We start from the raw sequence: 21,952 nt of genomic DNA, 5'->3' as shown, positions 1-21,952 counted from the left end.
GTCTGCTAAAGTACACATGGACATGTTGAGTTTTTGACATTATTTATACCCCAGCTGCACAAACGTCACTAATCAAAATCCACATTCTCAAGACGATGGTCATTGTTGCAACAGTGACAAAGTTGCCCTCTTCTCCGACAATCGTCAACAATGTTTGCTGAATCAGAATGTAGAAACGTGTTTGAATAGCATGAACTTGTAATCTTGGCTTTTGTTATCAGTGAGTTGTGCAGGCACGCTACACTCATGCAACATAAAGTGGGTCATGAGGTCATTTCTTTTCCTATTCACGTACATTGTCAGGGAAATTGTTAAATTATGTCTTGCATCAGCTCCCCTACTGGTTTTAATATTATTGTAAGCACACACCTGAACAAAATCTTAAATGGTAATTTTGCCCATCAGTCAAAATCCTCATGTGAGACAAAAACACGTCTTTTAATTTTTCTGTGCATTCTAACTAGTGAAAAAAATGCCAGCAAGAGGCGGCTAACGATGCAGGTAATAGGGACACAATTTATTCCGCCTACAAAAGCCCTCTGAAAATCAAAAACCTCCAACACTGTTTCGTCCAGTATTTTTTAATGTAGTAACTACCACTATCTGGCAGTTCTTTTTGGGGCAGTACTCTACTGACAACTTAAGTTAGAATGCCCAAACTATGTATCCGGCCGGCCAGCGGGAAGTCCCAAGTTAAAAAAACAAAAACATTTTATTATTATATTTTATTCATTATCATTTTTAAAATCTGTCATTTCTAATTGGTGTCTCCTAGCCGCTCAGGCAAATCATATTGTCTAAAAATCATCGCGCTCGGAATATATATATATATATATATATATATATATATATATATATATATATATATATATATATATACAAACCCCGTTTCTATTTGTTAGGAAATTGTGTTAGATGTAAATATAAACGGAATACAATGATTTGCAAATCATTTTCAACCCATATTCAGTTGAATATGCAACAATCATGAAATATTTGATGTTAAAACTGATAAACAATTTTTTTTTGTTGCAAATATTCATTAACTTTAGAATTTGATGCCAGCGACACGTGACAAAGAAGTTGGGAAAGGTGGCAATAAATATTGATTAAGTTGAGAAATGCTCATCAAACACTTATTTGGAACATCCCACAGGTGTGCAGGCTAAATGGAAACAGGTGGGTGCCATGATTGGGTATAAAAGCAGCTTCCATGAAATGTTAAAAAATTCACAAACAAGTATGAGGTGAGGGTCACCACTTTGTAAGCAAATTGTCGAACAGTTTTAGAACAACATTTCTCAACGAGCTATTGCAAGGAATGTAGGGATTTTACCATCTACGGTTCGTAAAATCATCAAAAGGTTCAGAGAATCTGGAGAAATCACTGCACGTAAGCGATGATATAACGCACCTTTGATCCCTCAGGCGGTACTGCATCAAAAAACGACATCAGTGTGTAAGGAATATCACCACATGGGCTCAGGAACACTTCATAAAACCACTGTCAGTAACTACAGTTGGTTGCTACATCTGTAAGTGCAACTTAAAACTCTACGATGCAAAGCGAAAGCCATTTATCAACAACACCCAGGAACGCCGCCGGCTTCGCTGGGCCCGAGCTCATCTAAGATGGACTGATGCAAAGTGGAAAAGTGTTCTGTGGTCTGACGAGTCCACATTTCAAATTATATTTGGAAACTGTGGACGTGGTGTCCTCCGGAACAAAGAGGAAATGAACCATCCAGTTTGTTATAAGCGCGAAGTTCAAAAGCCAGCATCTGTGATGGTATGGGGGTGCATTAATGCCCAAGACATGGGTAACTTACACATCTGTGAAGGCACCATTAATGCTGAATGGTCCATACAGGTTTTGGAGCAACATATGTTGTCATCCAAGCAACGTTATCATGGACGCCCCTGCTTATTTCAGCAAAACAATGCCAAGCTACGTGTTACAACAGCGTGGCTTCGTAGTAAAAGAGTGCGGGTACTATCCTGGCACAGCTGCAGTCCAGACATGTCTCCCATTAAAAATGTGTGGCGCATCATGAAGCGGAAAGTACGACAACTACACCCCGGACTGTTGAACAACTTAAGCTGTACATCAAGCAAGAATGGTAAAGAATTCCACTTTCAAAGCTTCAACAATTTGTTTCCTCAGTTCCCAAAGGTTTATTGAGTGTTGTTAAAAGAAAAGGTGATGTAACACAGTGGTGAACATGCCCTTTCCCAACTACTTTGGCGCGTGTTGCAGCCATGAAATTCTAAGTTATTTATTATTTGCAAAAAAAAAAAAAGTTTATGAGTTTGAACATCAAGTATTTTGTCTTTGTAGTGCATTCAATTGAATATGAGTTGAAAAGGATTTGCAAATCATTGTATTCCGTTTATATTTACATCTAACACAATTTCCCAAGTCATATGGAATTGGGGTTTGTATAAATATAAATATAAATATATATGTGTATATATGTCTTGATTGGATTATCCAGAGAATAGTGCTCGATACCGTGGTAGAGCGCAATATGTAGGTGTGGGAAAAAATCACAAGACTACTTCATCTCTACAGAACTGTTTCATGAGGGGTTCCCTCAATCATCAGGAGATTTAAATGGAAGCATTCACATACAATGGTTTATATAGGGCACAGAGTGGGTGGGTACACATATATATACACATATATATATGTGTATATATATAAATATATATGTGTGTGTGTATATATATATATATATATATATATATATATATATATATATATATATATATATATATAATGATATACATATATACAATATTTATATATATGTATATGTATACATATATATAAATATATGTATATATATATACACACACACACACACATACATACATACATACATACATACATATATATATATATATATATATATATATATATATATATATATATATATATATATATATATATATATATATGTATGTACTTTGTATTACTTTAGTTCTCGCTTTTGGTGTCATAAATCAGATTTAGCTTCAATATAGATGCAACTTGTTTTTCCATGAATTGATTAACGTGGACCCCGACTTAAACAAGTTAAAAATCTTATTGGGGGGTTACCATTTAGTGCTCAATTGTACAGAATATGTACTGTACTGTGCAATCTACTAATAAAAGTATCAATCAATCAATCAAAAATTCCATTGTACTGGTACTTTAAACCTCTGCTGGATAACAATCAGTTTGACTTTAAATGTTTTTTTAATCAAATACAAATGCTAATATATACGAAACTGCTTACTTAACAAATATTATGGCTTTCTTTCTTCATCAATTTATTAATGTTAAAATCAATCAGTGGCCATTCTGCATTCAGCACAGGTGGCTGTGCCTCGACAAATGATCCGTCTTTCAAATATGTGTTTTCTATCTAATACAGAGCAGTGATTCAATATGCAAAAGATTGAAGGGTAAATCAACATCCATAAAAGTGTTGTCTTACACATGTGTGTCTGTCCCACTTCCTGTCTGCTCCCTGTCAGTCAAACGGCACAATGCTGTTAAATGACCAAGCTAATGTCACAATGAAAAACAAACATGAGCAATAAAATGCATCTACGTTGTTGCATCTGCTGCGGCACATGTCAGGGCCCCCTTGTGAATGTTTTATGAACAGCTATTAATAAGTTATTATCTAGGATGATAATGCTTCATGACGATGTAATAAAGCTTAGCTTAGCTTGAAATACTTATAGTAGTTAGAGATGTCCCAATCCTGATTATTGCCTTTTTTAATTAAAGGCCTACTGAAACCCACTACTTCCGACCACGCAGTCTGATAGTTTATATATCAATGATGAAATATTAACATTGCAACACATGCCAATACGGACGGTTTAGTTTACTAAATTACAATTTTAAATTTCCCGCGAAGTACCCTGTTGAAAACGTTGCGGAATGATGACGTGTATGATAACGCGTGCGCGTGACGTCACCGGTGGTAGCGGACATGTTGTTCCAGCACCGATCACGGCTAAAAGTCGTCTGCTTTAATCGCATAATTACACAGTATTCTGGACATCTGTGTTGCTGAATCTTTTGCAATTTGTTCAATTAATAATGGAGACGTCAAAGAAGAAAGATGTTGGTGGAAAGCGGCGTATTGCGGCCGGCTGTAGCAAAACAAACAGCCGGTGTTTCTTTGTTTACATTCACTAAAGATGACGGTGAAGCTTTAATATGGAACAGAGCGGTCAATGAACATGTTTCTCTACCACATGTCAACCGGCAGGTTTCGGCGAGAAAATTGTGGTAATAAGTCGGCTCTTACCGTAAACATGAGCGGAGCTTGTGTCTTTCCTCCTGCAGCTGTCAAAGAGGCAGCTGCGACTCTCTTGGCTCCTCTGTGGCTTCCCTCAGAGACACTGGCGGTCACCACACCCCTCCGACTTTCAGGTATGACTTTATAATCTCACTAAAACACTAGTAACACAATAAGCAGATAAGGGATTTTCCAGAATTATCCTAGTAAATGTGTCTAATAACATCTGAATCGCTACCACTGCCCTTTTTTATTTTTTTATTTTTTAGTCCTTCACTCTCACTTTCCTCATCCACAAATTTTTCATCCTCGCTGAAATTAATGGGGAAATTGTCGCTTTCTCTGTCCGAATTGCTCTAGCTACTGGTGGCCATGATTGTAAACAATGTGAGGATTTGAGGAGCTCTACAACCAGTGGCGTCATGTGCACATCGTGTGCTGCTTCCGGTAAAGGCAAGGCTTTTTTATTAGCAACCAAAAGTTGCAAACTTTATCGTCGATGTTTTCTACTAAATCCTTACAGCAAAAATATGGCAAAATCGCGAAATGATCAAGTATGACACATAGAATGAACTTGCTATCCCCGTTTGAATAAGAAAATCTCATTTGTGGTCACATCACATGTCCGAATCGCTCTAGCTGCTGGTGGCCATGATTGTAAACAATGTGAGGATTTGAGGAGCTCTACAACCAGTGGCGTCATGTGCACATTGTGTGCTACTTCCGGTAAAGGCAAGGCTTTTTTATTAGCAACCAAAAGTTGCAAACTTTATCGTCAATGTTTTCCACTAAATCCTTACAGCAAAAATATGGCAAAATCGCGAAATGATCAAGTATGACACATAGAATGAACCTGCGATCCCCGTTTGAATAAGAAAATCTCATTTCAGTAGGCCTTTAATAGATGATTGACTGATGAGCTCCCAAGCCGATCTTCATCACAGTGCTTACATGGCTAAAGATGGTACTCAAGTGAAGAATTCCTTCAAAAGAGATGCACACAAATACATCTCCATATTCCTCCTTACACACGTGCAGGAGTTGAATTCCAGGAGGATATGTATCTTGCCGAGGTTATCCACAGTGTGACGCAACTTCAAAGATACTAATCCTCACCACCATGCCGGGAACAAAACTTGGTAACACAGTGGTAAAAATACCCCTGTGCCAACTTTTTTGCAATGTGTTGCTGCCATTAAATTATAAGTCAATGATTATTTACAAAAAAAAAGTTTAGTTTATCAATTCATTAAATATCTTGTCTTTGCAGTCTATTCAATTGAATATCAGTTGGAAAGGATTTGCAAATCATTGTATTCTGTTTTTATTTACTATTTACACAACGTGCCAACTTCACAGTTTTTTTTTTTTTTTTAAATTGTATATGTTGAAAAAACTCAATAAACAAATGTAAAAAAAAAAGAAAGAAGTCCACTGGAAAGTATGAGAAAGCATTGGAGTCCTGTTTATGTAGCATGCCTACCATTTTACCCAGATAAAAATTGTCACCAAAAAAAACGGTAGAAAAAAACCTCTTTAGGGTAAATGTCTAAACTCTACCAGGCATGTGATGTGACCACAATGAAAGAGACTGAAAAAATGTCCAGGGGTCTGGGGGACGAAGGCCCCCAGCCAGGTCCAAGCTCTTGGTTTTTCACCAATTCAACATGCTAAAATCAACAAAGACAGCACCATTTGAAGAAAAATATTTTTGTGATTAAAGACATGAAAACATCATTAATAGAACATACATACGCCAATTATCCTAATGAATCACTGTATGTGGTTCAGTCCTAACAGTATTTAGTCACTAATATTTACATCTTGTGTTCATTTCACATCCACAGGTGTCACATTGATCGGTGTTATTGTCTACAGTTTATTTACAGTATTACCACATTACTTCAGTTCACTTCACACATTTACTTGCTTAGTATTGTTTACTCCTATTTGAAAACAGGAAATAATAATAATGTGAGGACACTGACATATTGCATGAAACAAGTGTGAAAATATTTACCTTCAGGATTGTTACACCACTGACAATATTGTTTCACGAGACTACATAAGAACTTAATATTACAAAATAGTATTATATGCATGTTTATTTTAAATATTTTGTTAACTGGAATCAATAATGCGACTGTTTGAATTTCTGTAATTTCATAATATATTTTCACGTGGCTTTTTATTTTTAGAAAAACTCATTTATATTTCGCAAAGCAATAATTGGTTAATATTTAAAACAAACATGAGTATTTCGTAGGGGTGTAACGGTACGTGTATTTGTATTGAACCGATTCGGTACGGGGGTTTCGGTTCGGTTCGGAGGTGTACCGAACCACACGGACATATTAAGTAGCGCACGTTTTGTAAACAATGCACACCGAGGCACTAGTGGTGCAACGGATCAACATTGATCCGTGATCCGTTCGGATCAATATCTTCGGTTCGGCACACACGTGATCTGCGGTCTGATTTATGGAAAAAAAAAAAAAAAAAAAAAGTTGTTCGCACAGCGTGGTAATGGCGAGCGGAGTAAAGGAAGAACTTGAACGCCCCGTGCCATTTAATCGGTGTGTTTCTAGGTGCAGACTCCATTGTGCAAAAGGAGGGTTTTAAACACATGCTGAAAGTGCTTCAGCCACATTACGACATCCCGTCGCGCACCAACTTCAGCAATAAGATTGTGCTAGATTTTTATGAGCAAGAGAAGAAAAAAGTTGTGGACGAACTATCCCAAGCGTCATCTGTTGCGCTCACGACAGAAGGGTGGAGGTCCAGGGGAACTATGTGACCATAAGCAATCATTTCATCACAGCAGAGTGGGAGATGAGAAGACACGCCCCCTCTACCAGAATCACCTTGTGCAGGTGCTGACACAAGCAGTGGAGGAAAGGAGAAATCCCTTTTTATGTGGCACTGTTTTTCATTAATTATGTTAAAAAGAAAATATTATGCCTTCTGCACTTGAACTAGATTTTATATATTTTAATGTAATAATTTAAAAGTGTTACAAAACAAAACGGCAAAACTTCTGTTTATTTGTCTTTACTTTCTTTTTTTTTTTTGCTGATCCGAAAAAAATGAGCGAATCCGTGAGTTTTTTGATCCGTTGCACCCCTACGAGGCATCATTAATTGATTTACGTGGACCCCGACTTAAAACAGGTTGAAATACTTATTGGGGTGTTACCATTTAGTGGTCAATTGTACAGAATATGTGCTGTACTGTGCAATCTACTAATAAAAGTTTCAATCAATCAAAAAAAACAACAGAACATGGCATGCTAGCATTGACTGGGCTACGATAGACTGACCATACCTCCTCTTTTCACCGGACATGTCCTCTTTTGCGGGGCTGTCCGGGTGGAGTTTCTTAAATGCCTCAAATGTCCGGCATTTTAAGTTAGGGTTGCGTGTATTTTCAATGTACGTTCAAGATTAAGAAGGGGTTCAAAACAAGACAATTTGTGCACACAGCAGCATTTGTGAGGGAGGGGCGGAGACAGAGAGAGCGAGAGAGTTATGATAAACGCGCATGTGTCGCCAGGCTCCGATTTAATTTTTTTATATCTATAGCAGGGGTGTCAAAAGTGTGCCCCGGAGGCCATTTGCGCTACACACCTAATGTTTTAAAGGCCCATGGCACATTCTAAAAATACTATTAAAATAAACAAAAACATGAACAAAAGTGAAATAAAAAAGCTTAAAGGCTAAATGTAATTTAGAAAAAGTTGCAACGTTGTCTAATTAACAAAGCTGTTTTTCTCCTTTCAAACTGTCATTGCTCAAAACATAATATTGAATCAAAATCAATGTTATTGTGAATTATTGACCTATCCAAGTTTCCGATTACTTCACATCAAAACATTTTTGGTGGAATATTTTGCCAATTTGTTAAATAAATAATCAAAAAATGTATATTTAGTTTTTTTCTTACTGTACCGAAAATGAACCGAACCGTGACCTCTGAACAGAGGTACGTTCCGAACCGAAATTTTTGTGTACCGTTACACCCGTAGTATTTTGCAAGCAAAATATTTTTAGCTTACCTCATTATTAACTACCCTGTCTGCAACTGAAGTGGGTTGTTTGGGTGGATCTTTCCTCTCCATGTCTACGGCAGTTGTCGATGTAAACTAAGGATGAAGTCGGTAAGGTTTGCTCACTTTCGGTTGACATCCAAAAGTACCAGCTAGTGAAAAGTTTGTTTTCCTTGCTTCAAGTTGTTTCATATGTTTTTGGCGTTTCGCATGTTCTTCCAAAGCCTTGAAACCTCGTGATCCATAGTCGATATTATCATGACACCACGTGCACAAAACTTTTCCGGGACGATCGATTTTCCGAATAAAATCGCCGAACTAAGTCGTAACTTTCTTCTTCCCAACAGTATCAGTGATTTCATCTTTCCATCCAGTCCCATCGAAACTTATTTTTGACATGTTTATTAATTTCTTTTACTCGTGAAGCGTCCTTTCTCTCGAGAACCGACATCGTTTACATTTGGAAAATGGCGCCAATAACGTCATTATTCATTGTCCTGATTTGTAACAAGGAACATATCGACCAATCAACCATGGCGTAATATAACCTACGTCTCGATTACAAAAGACGAATCGGCAAGTAAACGAATCTTGACTTAGGGTCGGGAAAAAAAACGGAAAAACGGAAGATAATTTTTTTGTTTCCCCCCCGAGATTAAAAAAGACGGAATTCCGACTTTAGACGGAAAAATCACATGCCTGCTTGTCTGAGAGTTTCCAGTCTGGTTCTATATTTGTCTTGGGCCATCCTTACAGGCTCTTTCAAATGGCGATGTTACATTTTTAAAGTTGACAACAAAACTAAAATGTGAAGAAAGCACGGAGTGCGGTCTTTTATTAGTCATCTCCAGCACACTGTTGTTGCATAGGTTTTATTTTGGAGAGTGGATGTGGATGTTTTTAGGGGGCTGACAGGCGCTGTGGTGAGAGGCGAGGGCGTGCATGAGGGGGGTGAATTTAATTTTTTTGGGGTGTGTGGGGGGTCGTAAAGTGCATTACCTGCAGGCAGCCAATAGGCTGGTAACCCCACTATCCTCCCTATCGCCTCCCATCAGCTGCTGCATCTGAAGCCAACTTAGCAGCATTCATAATGCATGCCCCCCACTACACCCCCCCCCCCCCCCCCCTCCATCCCCACGTACAGGCCTGTCATGGCCTGTTCCTTCTGACAAGTCAGCCCAACTCTACTTTAGCTCCTAAGAGGATGTGAGCGATTGCATAATTTAGATGCTAGCCGGCGTTTTCAGGGTTCGTCTCTTATCAAAAATGCAGCAGACTGAATTTGACGGGGGAGGGTTTCTCCAAACCATATTGCAGTCGGGACAATGGAAATGGACGGCAGCCAAAAGTTCTTCTCAGAAACTTTTTGTGGGTGACGTCAGTGACGAAGGAGAGTTGGCTCTCTCGTGCAGCATACTGAGAACATGACATTCTGCAGAGGCCGTTTTGATCCTTGTATGTACTTCTTTTAAGGCTAATTAATCCAGATTAATTGAATAATCACAATTAATTGCAGATAGTTGTTTTTTTTATCTTAATATGTATGTAAAACATCCATCCATCCATTTTCTACCGCTTATTCCCTTTTGGGGTCGCGGGGGGCGCTGGCGCCTATCTCAGCTACAATCGGGCGGAAGGCGGGGTACACCCTGGACAAGTCGCCACCTCATCGCAGGGCCAACACAGATAAAAAGACACACACTAGTGCCAATTTAGTGTTGCCAATCAACCTATCCCCAGGTGCATGTCTTTGGAAGTGGGAGGAAGCCGGAGTACCCGGAGGGAACCCACGCATTCACGGGGAGAACATGCAAACTCCACACAGAAAGATCCCGAGCCTGGATTTGAACCCAGGACTGCAGGACCTTCGTATTGTGAGGCAGACGCACTAACCCCTCTGCCACCGTGAAGCCCGTATGTAAAACAAATGTTTTTAATATCATCAACATGAGACTAGACAATATGTTTTTTTAATTAAACATTATGTTTTTATAAACAGCTCAACACACACACACACACACACACACACACACACACACACACACACACACACACACACACGCACACGCACACGCACACGCACACGCACACGCACACACACACACACACACACACACACACACACACACACACACACACACACACACACACACACACACACAATCAGTTAGGAATTTCCCCGTGGGGACCAATACACACTCTGCAGTACCTATATTTGACCACTTGCCATACCCACTTCACACACCAAAGTCATTAAAATTGCCCTTAAGGCAGGTCTAGGCAATTAATTTGACTCGGGGGCCCGGATTTAGAGAAAAAAATGTGTCTGAGGGCCAATATATCTATTTCTATGAACACTAACCTCACAATCATGTATGATTGTATGCTAAAACGTTATGACAGACCGCCTTAAAAACGGAATGGAATTTTAAATTTTTTTACTGAATGAGACACCCAGAATGTAAATGAAAATAAAGAATGTGGGATTTACAATATTAACTATGAATGATAAAACACTGAATATTGACAACATATGAAGGTAAAGACAGTAACAAGCGGTAGAAAATGGAGAATATATATATATATATATATATATATATATATATATATATATATATATATATATTAGGGCTGGGCAACGATTAAACATTTTAATCGAAGTTAATCGCACTATTTCTCTGATTAATTGCGATTAACTGCATTGTATACGCAAGGCCAATAATGAATTCAAAAGTAGTGTGTAGTGCACCTTTATTGGAATATTCTCCCACATGAACAAAAGCGCCATAAATCAGTCCTTGTTAAACAGTAGCAGTTAAATAGCATATTTTATGAAAATCAACTCAAAAAAATGTAAATACAAACATTTAAGCTTATTGCCACTGCCAGGGTATTTAAATTATCCTGTTTGTTATGGAAAATAAATATAATCTACATACAAATCTCTGAGCCACAATCATAACATCTGAACAGGCAATTTCTGAGGTAACAGCAGAAACATTTTTTTTATCAGGGATCTTATGTTTAAAAAACCTATATTATAGGTAGTGGGCTGTTTTAGGGAATTTTTTATCAAATTATCCGTAGTAGCAATATTAATAATGTTGTGTTTATTCTGCGTAGTGCAGTTAAAATAATTATGACCATATCTAGGAATTGATTTGATGGGAATTTTCCGATTGTTTGCTTGGTGCTTTGATAAACTGAACGCACATACATGGTACTATATTGTGATGTTATGAGCCAGGGAAAAAAAGAACTACCATACCCAGCATGCAACAGGAGTGACGAGCATGCATAGGTTGTGTCGCCATGACGGCATCTTGTATGTTGTGATATGCACGCTCTGAAAGCAAACGTTAAGAACTCAGCCAACACTCCTCGTCTGCATTATTCATAAATAGACAGACAACACAAATACTCCGCTGCTTCACAGGCCGCTGGATGTAGCCGGCAAAGTATTCCCATGCTAGCTAGCCGGTCTAGCAAGCACGCGTCATTCAGTCCAAAACGGCCCGATCTCTCCACATTCAGAATTGTCTGGCGGTCGTAAGTGATCCCAGAGTGACCACGCTGTAAGCCAGCCATGAAATCTGCAGAATTGTCCGGTATTTTTGCCAAATGTTCCATCTTTACCAAGAGCCCCTCGACGCCGAAGTACATCCGGGAGATGCCATCTTGTTAAAAAAAGGCGTTAACAAAATTAAAGCATGTAAACAACATACGCAAATGTGCGATAAAATTATTGTCGGCGTTAATAGATTGATGAGTTAACTCGTAATTAACGCATTAATTTGCCCAACCCTAATATATTTATATTAGGGCTGTGAATCTTTGGGTGTCCCACGATTCGATTTAATATCGATTCTTGGGGTCACGATTCGATAGTATATCAATTTTTTCGATTCAATTCTCGATTCAAAAACGATATTTTTCCGATTCAAAACGATTCTGTATTCATTCAATACATAGGATTTCAGCAGGATCTACCCCAGTCTGCTGACATGATAGCAGAGTAGTAGATTTAAAAAAAAAAAAACCTTTATAATTGTAAAGGACAATGTTTTACCAACTGATTGCAATAATGTACATTTGTTTTAACTATTAAACGAACCAAAAATATGACTTATTTTATCTTTGTGAAAACATTGGACACAGTGTGTTGTCAAGCTTATGAGATGCGATGCAAGTGTAAACCACTGTGACACTATTGTTCTTTTTTTTATTTTTATAAATGTCTAATGATAATGTCAATGAGGGATTTTTGATCACTGCTCTGCTGAAATTATAACTAATATTGATACTGTTGTTGATAATATTCATTTTTGTTTCACTACTTTTGGCTTGTTCTGTATCGTGTTTGTGTCTTTATTGCAGTTCTGAGTGTTGCTGGGTCAGGTTTGGTTTTGGAATTGGATTGCATTGTTATGGTATTGCTGTGCATTGTTTTGTTGGATCGATTAAAAAAAATAAATCGATTTTTTAAAAATGAGAATCGATTCTGGATCGCATAACGTATTCGATTCGATTCGTATTTGAATCGATTTTTTCCAACACCCCTAATATATACATATAAACTTTTAAATATTTTTATTTTATTTAATTATCTTTAAACTTGGGACTTTCCGTGGGCCAGATTCTGGACCTTATCCGACGTATCCGGCCCGCGGGCCGTAGTCTGGGGACCCCTGGTATGAAGCATTGCAGAGTCCACCATGATGTATGTTGACATGGTGGTTTTCTTTTGTTTTGTTGTGTATTTTATGTAATATTCATTGCTCATTTTTTTGTTTTTCGTCATGTTATACTTTTGTAGCCGTATGTAGAAATGGCATCTCTGAGGTCGCTGCTGGTTGCCTCAGCTCTGTGATCTTTTAATGCCTTTATGTAAGGGACAAGCGGTAGGAAATGGATGGATGGTTCCCACTTACTTTCATGTGTTATATCTTATTTTTGTGAACTTTTTGAATCTGCACTGCAACCACAGTTTTCCCATTGTTGGATAACTAAAGTCAATCCTATCAATCACATAATAATAATCATAACAATAACATCCAAGAAGATGTAGCCACTTGATTTTTTTTTTATAATAGATCTTTAACTGTCTTCAGAAACATGCACTTCTCCCCACTCATCTTTTTTAAATCCCCTACATGCAGTAAATGGGGAGTTAAGTCCTGTCCTTACAGGGTAAAAAGGAATTTAAATGCCCTGCAAATACCTCCACGAGATCACAGTGTCTGCTCAGCGCTTCACCATACAAGGAGCTGACTCGCAGTGCAAAACAGTAATTACAAGCCTCGCTCATACGCTCTATTATCTGAGGTATATGAAGCTTTTGTTATTGTGGAGCTGCATTATTAGCTTGATGATTATTATTTACTTTTTTCAGTATTGCTTTGATTACATAATCACATGTTGTTACTTGACCCGTTCATTGTGTGTGGTTTTACCGCCGCTATATAAGTGGTTTTCAAATATGGAGACAAAAGTGTGCCTTTTTATGCAACCAAACAACAAAAAAAAGGCAATATACAAGGATTATTTACCCCAAAACTACTTTTAATCACATAGATCAGGGGGGTCAAACGTATGGCCCGCGTGCCGAATCAGGTTTTATCCGGCCTGCGGGATGAGTTGCTACGTATAAAAATGAGCGGAATTTTTGAATGAAAGAAACTGCTGTTCTAAATGTGTCCACTATATGTCACAATAGCTATTATTTGTATTTTTGTAGATCAGGGGTCTCAGACACACGGCCCAATTGCGGCCCACGAGACGTTATTTTGCAGCCCCCACCTTAATATGAAAGTTTAATGCGAGCGCGGCCCGCAAGTTTTATATGAATGGTGTTTCAACGTTCTGGGTTGCCTACCCCTGCATTAGTGGAAAAGCGGCAAATGAATGAAAGCGACAGAGACGTTGCCATGGAGACGAGGGTTTTCTTAAGGGCCTGGCCGCAGTCACACGGCGACACCTGTCCATCAGTAATAACAGTCCCTGATAACCTGGACCAATTCAGACCGTTATTTGTTTTTTTATTGTTTAATTTGCATTGCCTCACACGATGAACACTACATATATTTCTATAAGACGCCGGATAACACTGCGTGAGCCGTCACTTTTTTTGTGCTCACTATCCCGGTACTTCCCCGGCTATTATCCGCCGACCTCCACGTTGCTGTTGGGAGGAATAGCGGAACGACACACAATGCGGAAATAACATTGTTCTCCATGCGTCGGCTAAATACAAATATATTCCACAACCCCAATAACGTCTTTTTCAAAGACTGCCGTGAAAAGAAAGGTTCGTGATGAGTAAAGACGATTCCAGGAAAAGTGGGAGATGCAATATTTCTTTGTTGAGCACATGAGGAACCCCGACGTGTCTTATTTGCAGAGAGAAAAATGCGGTGCACAAGGAAAACAATTTGAAACGTCATTCTACAAGTAGACATGCTGAGGAGTATGAAACATTTTTTTTAAGAAAAACTTTTCTTGCGGCCCAGACTCTGCATCCAGTGGCCCACAGGTAAAGTGAGTTTGAGACGTATGTAAAAAAAATATATAAACCACGTTAGTGCACCATTCGAGGAAAATGAGCGAACTACATTAATAAAATCCTGTAATGTGATTTTGATATACTTTTTTTATCTTGATAGATTGAAAATGAACACCAATGAGTTGACTGATGAACATTGCCACATAATTTATTCAAAAGTATAAATAACGACAAATAAAGATAGAATACTATTAACCACAACATCCATCCATCCGTCCATTCATTTCCTACCGCTTGTCACTTACAGGGTTGCGGGGGGTGCTGGAGCCTGTCTCTGCTGCATTCGGGAGAAAGGCGGGGACACCCTGGATAAGTCGCCACCTCATAACCGCAACATGTAAGTGTAAAAAACAAAACAAAAAAAGAACATTATGATCTGTACATTTTCAGAATGTGCTGGTTCTACAAACCCGGTTTCCATGAGTTGAGAAATTGTGTTAGATGTAAATACAAACGGAATACAATGATTTGCAAATCATTTTCAACCCATATTCAATTGAATATGCTACAAAGACAAGATATTTGATGTTCAAACTCAAACTTTTTTTTTTTGCAAATAATAATTCACTTAGAATTTTGTGGCTGCAACACGTGCCAAAGTAGTTGGGAAAGGGCATGTTCACCACTGTGTTACATCACCTTTTTTTTTTTTAACAACACTCAATAAACATTTGGGAACTGTGAAAACTAAATGTTGAAGCTTTGAAAGTGGAATTCTTTCTCTTTCTTGTTTCATGTAGAGCTTCAGTCGTTCAACAGTCCGGGGTCTCCGCGGTCATATTTTATGCTTCATAATGCGCCACACATTTTCGATGGGTGACAAGTCTAGACTGCAGGCGGGCCAGGAAAGTACCCGCACTCTTTTACTACGAAGCCACGCTGTTGTAACACGTGGCTTGGCATTGTCTTGCTGAAATAAGCAGGGGCGTCCATGATAACGTTGCTTGGAGGACAACATACTGTATGTTGCTCCAAAACCTGTATGGACCTTTCAGCATTAATGGTGCCTTCACAGATGTGTAAGTTACCCATGCCTTGGGCACTAATACACCCCCATACCATCACAGATGCTGGCTTTTGAACTTCGCGTCAATAACAATCAGAATGGTTATTTTCCTCTTTGTTCCGGAGGACACCACGTCTACAGTTTCCAAATATAATTTGAAATGTGGACTCGTTAGACCACAGAACACTTTTCTACTTTGCATCAGTCCATCTTAGATGAGCTCGGGCCCAGCGAAGCCGGCGGCGTTTCTGGGTGTTGTCGATAAATGGCTTTTGCTTTGCATACTACAGTTTTAACTTGCACTTACAGATGTAGCAAACAACTGTAGTTACTGACAGTGGTTTTATGAAGTGTGAGCACATGTGGTGATATCCTTTACACACCGATGTTGCTTTTTGATGCAGCACCGCCTGAGGGATCCAAGGTCATGGGCATTCAATGTTATGTGCAGTGATTTCTCCAGGTTCTCTGAACCTTTTGATGATATTAAAGACCGTAGATAGTGAAATCCCTAAATTCCTTGCAATAGCTCGTTGAGAAATGTTGTTCTTAAACTGTTGGACAATTTGTTCATGCATTTGTTCACAAAGTGGTGACCCTCACCCCATCCTTGTTTGTGAATGACTGAGCATTTCATGTAAGCTGCTTTTATACCCGATCATGGCACCCACCTGTTCCCAATTAGCCTGTTCACCTGTGGGATGTTCCAAATAAGTGTTTGATGAGCATTCTTCAACTTTCTGAGTCTTTTTTGCCACTTGTGCCAGCTTTTTTTAAACAAGTTGCGGACATCAAATTCCAAATTCGCTAATATTTGCAAAAAGTAGCAAAAGTTTTCCAGTTCGAACATTAGAAATCTTGTATTTGCAATCTGTTCAATTGAATATTAGTTGAAAAGGATTTGCAAATCATCGTATTTTGTTGTTATTTACCATTTACACATTGTGCCAACTTCACTGGTTTTGAGATTTGGACAAACCCCGTTTCCATATGAGTTGGGAAATTGTGTTAGATGTAAATATAAACGGAATACAATGATTTGCAAATCCTTTTCAACCCATATTTAGTTGAATGCACTACAAAGACAAAATATTTGATGTTCAAACTCATAAACTTTTTTTTTTTTGCAAATAATAATTAACTTAGAATTTGATGCCTGCAACACGTGCCAAAGTAGTTGGGAAAGGGCATGTTCACCACTGTGTTACATCACATTTTCTTTTAACAACACTCAATAAACGTTTGGGAACTGAGGAAACTAATTGTTGAAGCTTTGAAAGTGTAATTCTTTACCATTCTTGCTTGATGTACAGCTTAAGATCTTCAACAGTCCGGGGTCTTGTTGTCGTATTTTACGCTTCATCATGTGCCACACATTTTCGATGGGAGACATTTCTGGACTGCAGGCGGGCCAGGAAAGTACCCCCACTCTTTTACTACGAAGCCAGGCTGTTGTAACACATGGCTTGGCATTGTTTGGCTGAAATAAGCAGGGGCGTCCATGATAACGTTGCTTGGATGACAACATATGTTGCTCCAAAACCTGTATGGACCTTTCAGCATTAATGGTGCTTTCACAGATGTGTAAGTTACCCATGCCTTGGGCACTAATACACCCCCATACCATCACAGATGCTGGCTTTTGAACTTTGCGCCTATAACAATCCGGATGGTTATTTTCCTCCTTATTCCGGAGGACAACAGGTCCACAGTTTCCAAATATAATTTGAAATGTGGACTCGTCAGACCACAGAAGACTTTTCCACTTTGCATCAGTCCATCTTAGATGAGCTCGGGCCCAGAGAAGCCGGCGGCGTTCCTTGGTGTTGTTGATAAATGGCTTTGGCTTTGCATAGTAAAGTTTTAACTTGCACTTACAGATGTAGCAACCAACTGTAGTTACTGACAGTGGTTGTACGAAGTGTTCCTGAGCCCATGTGGTGATATCCTTTACACACTGATGTCGGTTTTTGATCCAGTTACCGCCGGATCAAAGGCCCGTAATATCATATGTAACGTGCAGTGATTTCTCCAGATCCGCTGAACCTTTTGATGATTTTCTGTACCGTAGATGGTAAAATCCCTACATTCCTTGCAATAGCTCGTTGGGAAATTTTGTTCTAAAACTGTTCGACAATTTGCCCACGAATTGGTGACCCTCGCCCCATCCTTGTTTGTGAATTACTTAGCATTTCATGGAAGCTGCTTTTATACCCAATCATGGCACCCACCTGCTCCCAATTAGCCTGCACACCTGTGGGATGTTCTAAATAAGTGTTTGGTGAACATTCTTCAACTTTATCAGTATTTATTGCCACCTTTTCCAACTTCTTTGTCACGTGTTGCTGGCATCAAATTCTAAAGTTACCGATTATTTGCAAAAAAAAAAAAATATTTATCAGTTTTAACATCAATTATGCTGTCTTTGTAAAGCATTCCATTGAATATGGGTTGAAAATGATTTGCAAAAAAATTGTATTCCGTTTATTTTTACATCTAACACAATTTCCCAACTCATATGGAAACGGCGTTTGTAGATTAAAAATCATAATAAGACCCCTTTGAAAGCAGAGGAACAAATATTTCTTACTGTTGATTTAACACGGCTTTCTCCCTGCAGTCTCCATGCTTGCTGTTCATGCGATGAGGCGTTCAGGTGCACCACGTAACTCTGAGCGTCAGGTGAACTTTAACTGGGCCGAAATAAAGTGCATTATTCTTAAAATATTCCTGACCCATACCTGATATGATACAGTATATAAATACAATAAACAGACACATTACCTTGATTCTTTAGTACTGTATGTGTATTATGGCTAATGTAAGTAAAGTGAGTGGTCAAGATGCATGTATTAGTGAGATACAAGTGGACGTGTCTCATAATATGTAACATGACTCAAGTCTGACGCCATTTGTTTTTCACTTTTCTTGGAACAGAGTGAGCTCATCTTCAGCTGCAGTCTCACAGCAGCTCAAACAAAGAGACTCTTTGAACACATACACAACGCAAGTATATTTATTACACTAGTATTTGTTGACTGGCAATATTTACAAACCCCGTTTCTATATGAGTTGGGAAATTCCGTTAGATGTAAATATAGACGCAATACAATGATTTGCAAATCCTTTTCAACCCATATTCAATGAAATGCACTACAAAGACAAGATATTTGATGTTCAAACTCATAAGGTTTATTTTTTTTTGCAAATAATAATTAACTTAGAATTTCATGGCTGCAACACGTGCCAAAGTAGTTGGGAAAGGGCATGTTCACCACTTTGTTACATCACCTTTTCTTTTAGCAACACTCAATAAATGTTTGGGAACTGAGGAAACTAATTGTTGAAGCTTTGGAAGTGGAATTCTTTCTCATTCTTGTTTTATGTAGAGCTTCGGTCGTTCAACAGTCCGGAGTCTCTGGACTGTCCCAACTTATATGGAAATGGGGTTTGTAGATGCGATGGACAACCTTAAACTGTATCAGATTAATGTACGCAGATTTCCAGTCTTTGTCATCCAAAAACGTTGCCAAATTCTGCTTCCCAGTCTTTTATAATTTTGTCGAGAGATATTTCTTTAAAATGGAAGATTAAGATGGACATTTTAGAAATGATGTCTTTCTGGTCTATGGGAATTTCCAAAATTGAGTCCCTTAGTGATTGAGGTGGACTACTGGCAAAATGTGTGTTAATTTTTTTAACAGTATTTTTGCACAAAACATTAGATATACTACAAGAATATCTTTGTTGAAATTTTTTTTTAATAAGTTGTGGTTGTTGTACAGGTATAGGAGTGTCCAATTTTTCATATTCAAAGAAAGAAATTAGTGTTTTTCTTATGTAACCAACAAAAAAATAAATATTTGCAAATCAAAAAAAATTATTTAAAATAAAGAAAACATTTATTCCACAAGGGAAATTGTTCCACACAGTAATACAGTTATAAAGGATGGAAAGGGTAAGGATGGAAAGGATAATGCACACAAGGGCACAAAAAGAAGGCGAAAACAAAAAGGTATAGAGTAGACTAAAAATGTACCATAACAGCAATATAAAATATAACATATAAGTAATTTTTACATGTTGTATATACAGTATATAATATATACTGTATATACCATATGAGTTGTGAAATTGTGTTAGATGCAAAAGATTCAGCAACACAGTTGTCCATATTACTGTGGAATTATGCGATGAAAATATTATGTTGTTATTTTATAATAATAAGGAAAAAAAAGTGTTGATTGAAAATTATTTTCTTTTACGACTCAACTTCAATGATGTGGACGTGGCCCTCTTTGAATGAATATGAACGATATATGTTAAAAGCCTTTTTATTGGCCAGTCTCGGAGAATGGCACGATCACATGGGCGTGACTGCTGATTATTGGAAAGAAAATACCAAACACGATAGGTGGGAGAAACAGACGAATAAAAGGGCTCGTAACAATTGTCCGGAGGCCCCACCCAAAAAATGCGTTCTAACTCATAAATAACTGTAAATAAAAATCCGCTTACAGCGAAGCTAGTGGGAGGTCCTCTATTTTGCCCCTAAAATCCAATAAATAACCATTCAAAAAGTGGCAACTATACTCTATTTACATTTGGTGACTTGAATATTAACCAACTATTAGTGATATTGTTATTACAAGCGCTGACATAGACAAATTCTTTACAACAGCGACGTAATCACTACCGTGTGTGCCTATGAATTGATTAACGAGGACCCCGACTTAAAGGCCTACTGAAATTAGATTTTCTTATTTAAACGGGGATAGCAGGTCCATTCTATGTCATACTTGATCAATTCGCGATATTGCCATATTTTTGCTGAAATGATTTAGTAGAGAACATCGACGATAAAGTTCGCAACTTTTGGTCGCTAATAAAAAAGCCTTGCCAGTACCGGAAGTAGCAGACGATGTGCACGTGACGTCACGGGTTGTAGAGCTCCTCACATCTGATTATTGTTTACAATCATGGCCACCAGCAGCGGGAGCCAATCGGACCGAGAAAGCGACGATTTCCCTATTAATTTGAACGAGGATGAAAGATTTTTGGATGAGGAAAGTGAGAGTGAAGGACTAGAAAAAAAAAAAAAAAACTAGACGGGAGAGCGAATCAGATGTTATTAGACACATTTACTAGGATAATACTGGAAAATCCCTTATCTGCTTATTGTGTTACTAGTGTTTTAGTGAGATTATATGGTCGTACCTGTAAAACCTGAAAGTCGGAGGGGTGTGGCCACGGGTGTGGTGACCGCCAGTGTCTCCGAGGGAAGCCACGTTTCTCGATGAGGCGAAGGCAGCCAATGCTACCTCCACGTTGGAAGCATCCGACGGTTGGGGGCAGCCGGTGGGAGGAGGCAAGAGAGTCCGCAGCTGCCTCTTCGACAGGTGCACGAGGAACGACGCAAACTCTCCGCTCATGTCTACGGCAAGAGCCGACTTATTACCACCATTTTATCACCCAAACCTCCCGGTAAACATGTGGTAGAGAACCATATTCGCTTGACCGCTCTGTTCCATAGTAAAGCTTCACCGTCATCTTTCGGGAATGTAAACAAGGAAACAAGGTGTTTGTGTTGCTAAAGGCGGACGCAATACACCGTTTCCCACCTACATCTTTCTTCTTTGACGTCTCCATTATTAATTGAACAAATTGCAAAAGATTCAGCAACACAGATGTCCATGATATTGTGGAATTATGCGATGAAAAGAGACGACTTATAGCTGTAAACGGTGCTGGACCAAAATGTCCTCTACAATGCGTGATGTCACGCTCACGCGTCATCATACCGCGACGTTTTAGCATGGTACTTCCGCACGAAATTTAAAATTGCAATTTAGTAAACTAAAAAGGCCGTATTGGCATGTGTTGCAATGTTTTAATCAACTAACTGGAGTAATTAGGAAAAGATGGAAACAAATAATTTAATTATGGAACCACTAAATTACTAGTTTGTAAACCTCTAATAAGAAATTCTAGTTGGCAAAAAGGAACTAAAATTAATAAAAAATATATATAATTTT

The 21,952-nt window shown here is 38.4% G+C and overlaps 1 long non-coding RNA gene across 2 annotated transcripts in view; it reads right to left on the bottom strand.

Moving 5' to 3' along the window:
• The window catches only part of LOC133543112 (uncharacterized), an 85,465-nt gene that overhangs the window by 44,909 nt on the left and 18,604 nt on the right, over nt 1–21,952 (bottom strand). For both annotated transcript variants that reach the window (XR_009804302.1, XR_009804303.1), the window contains exons 2-3: nt 18,508–18,610; nt 15,157–15,232 (exon numbers count right to left, since the gene is read on the bottom strand). This is a non-coding gene — a long non-coding RNA (uncharacterized LOC133543112). The remainder of the gene's footprint in view (nt 1–15,156; nt 15,233–18,507; nt 18,611–21,952) is intronic.

This window comes from Nerophis ophidion, linkage group LG25, assembly GCF_033978795.1.
Source record: "Nerophis ophidion isolate RoL-2023_Sa linkage group LG25, RoL_Noph_v1.0, whole genome shotgun sequence".
NCBI classification, from domain to species: domain Eukaryota; kingdom Metazoa; phylum Chordata; class Actinopteri; order Syngnathiformes; family Syngnathidae; genus Nerophis; species Nerophis ophidion.
The sequence above is the reverse complement of the archived record's forward strand: the minus strand, read 5'-3'. Positions and strand labels throughout refer to the sequence as shown.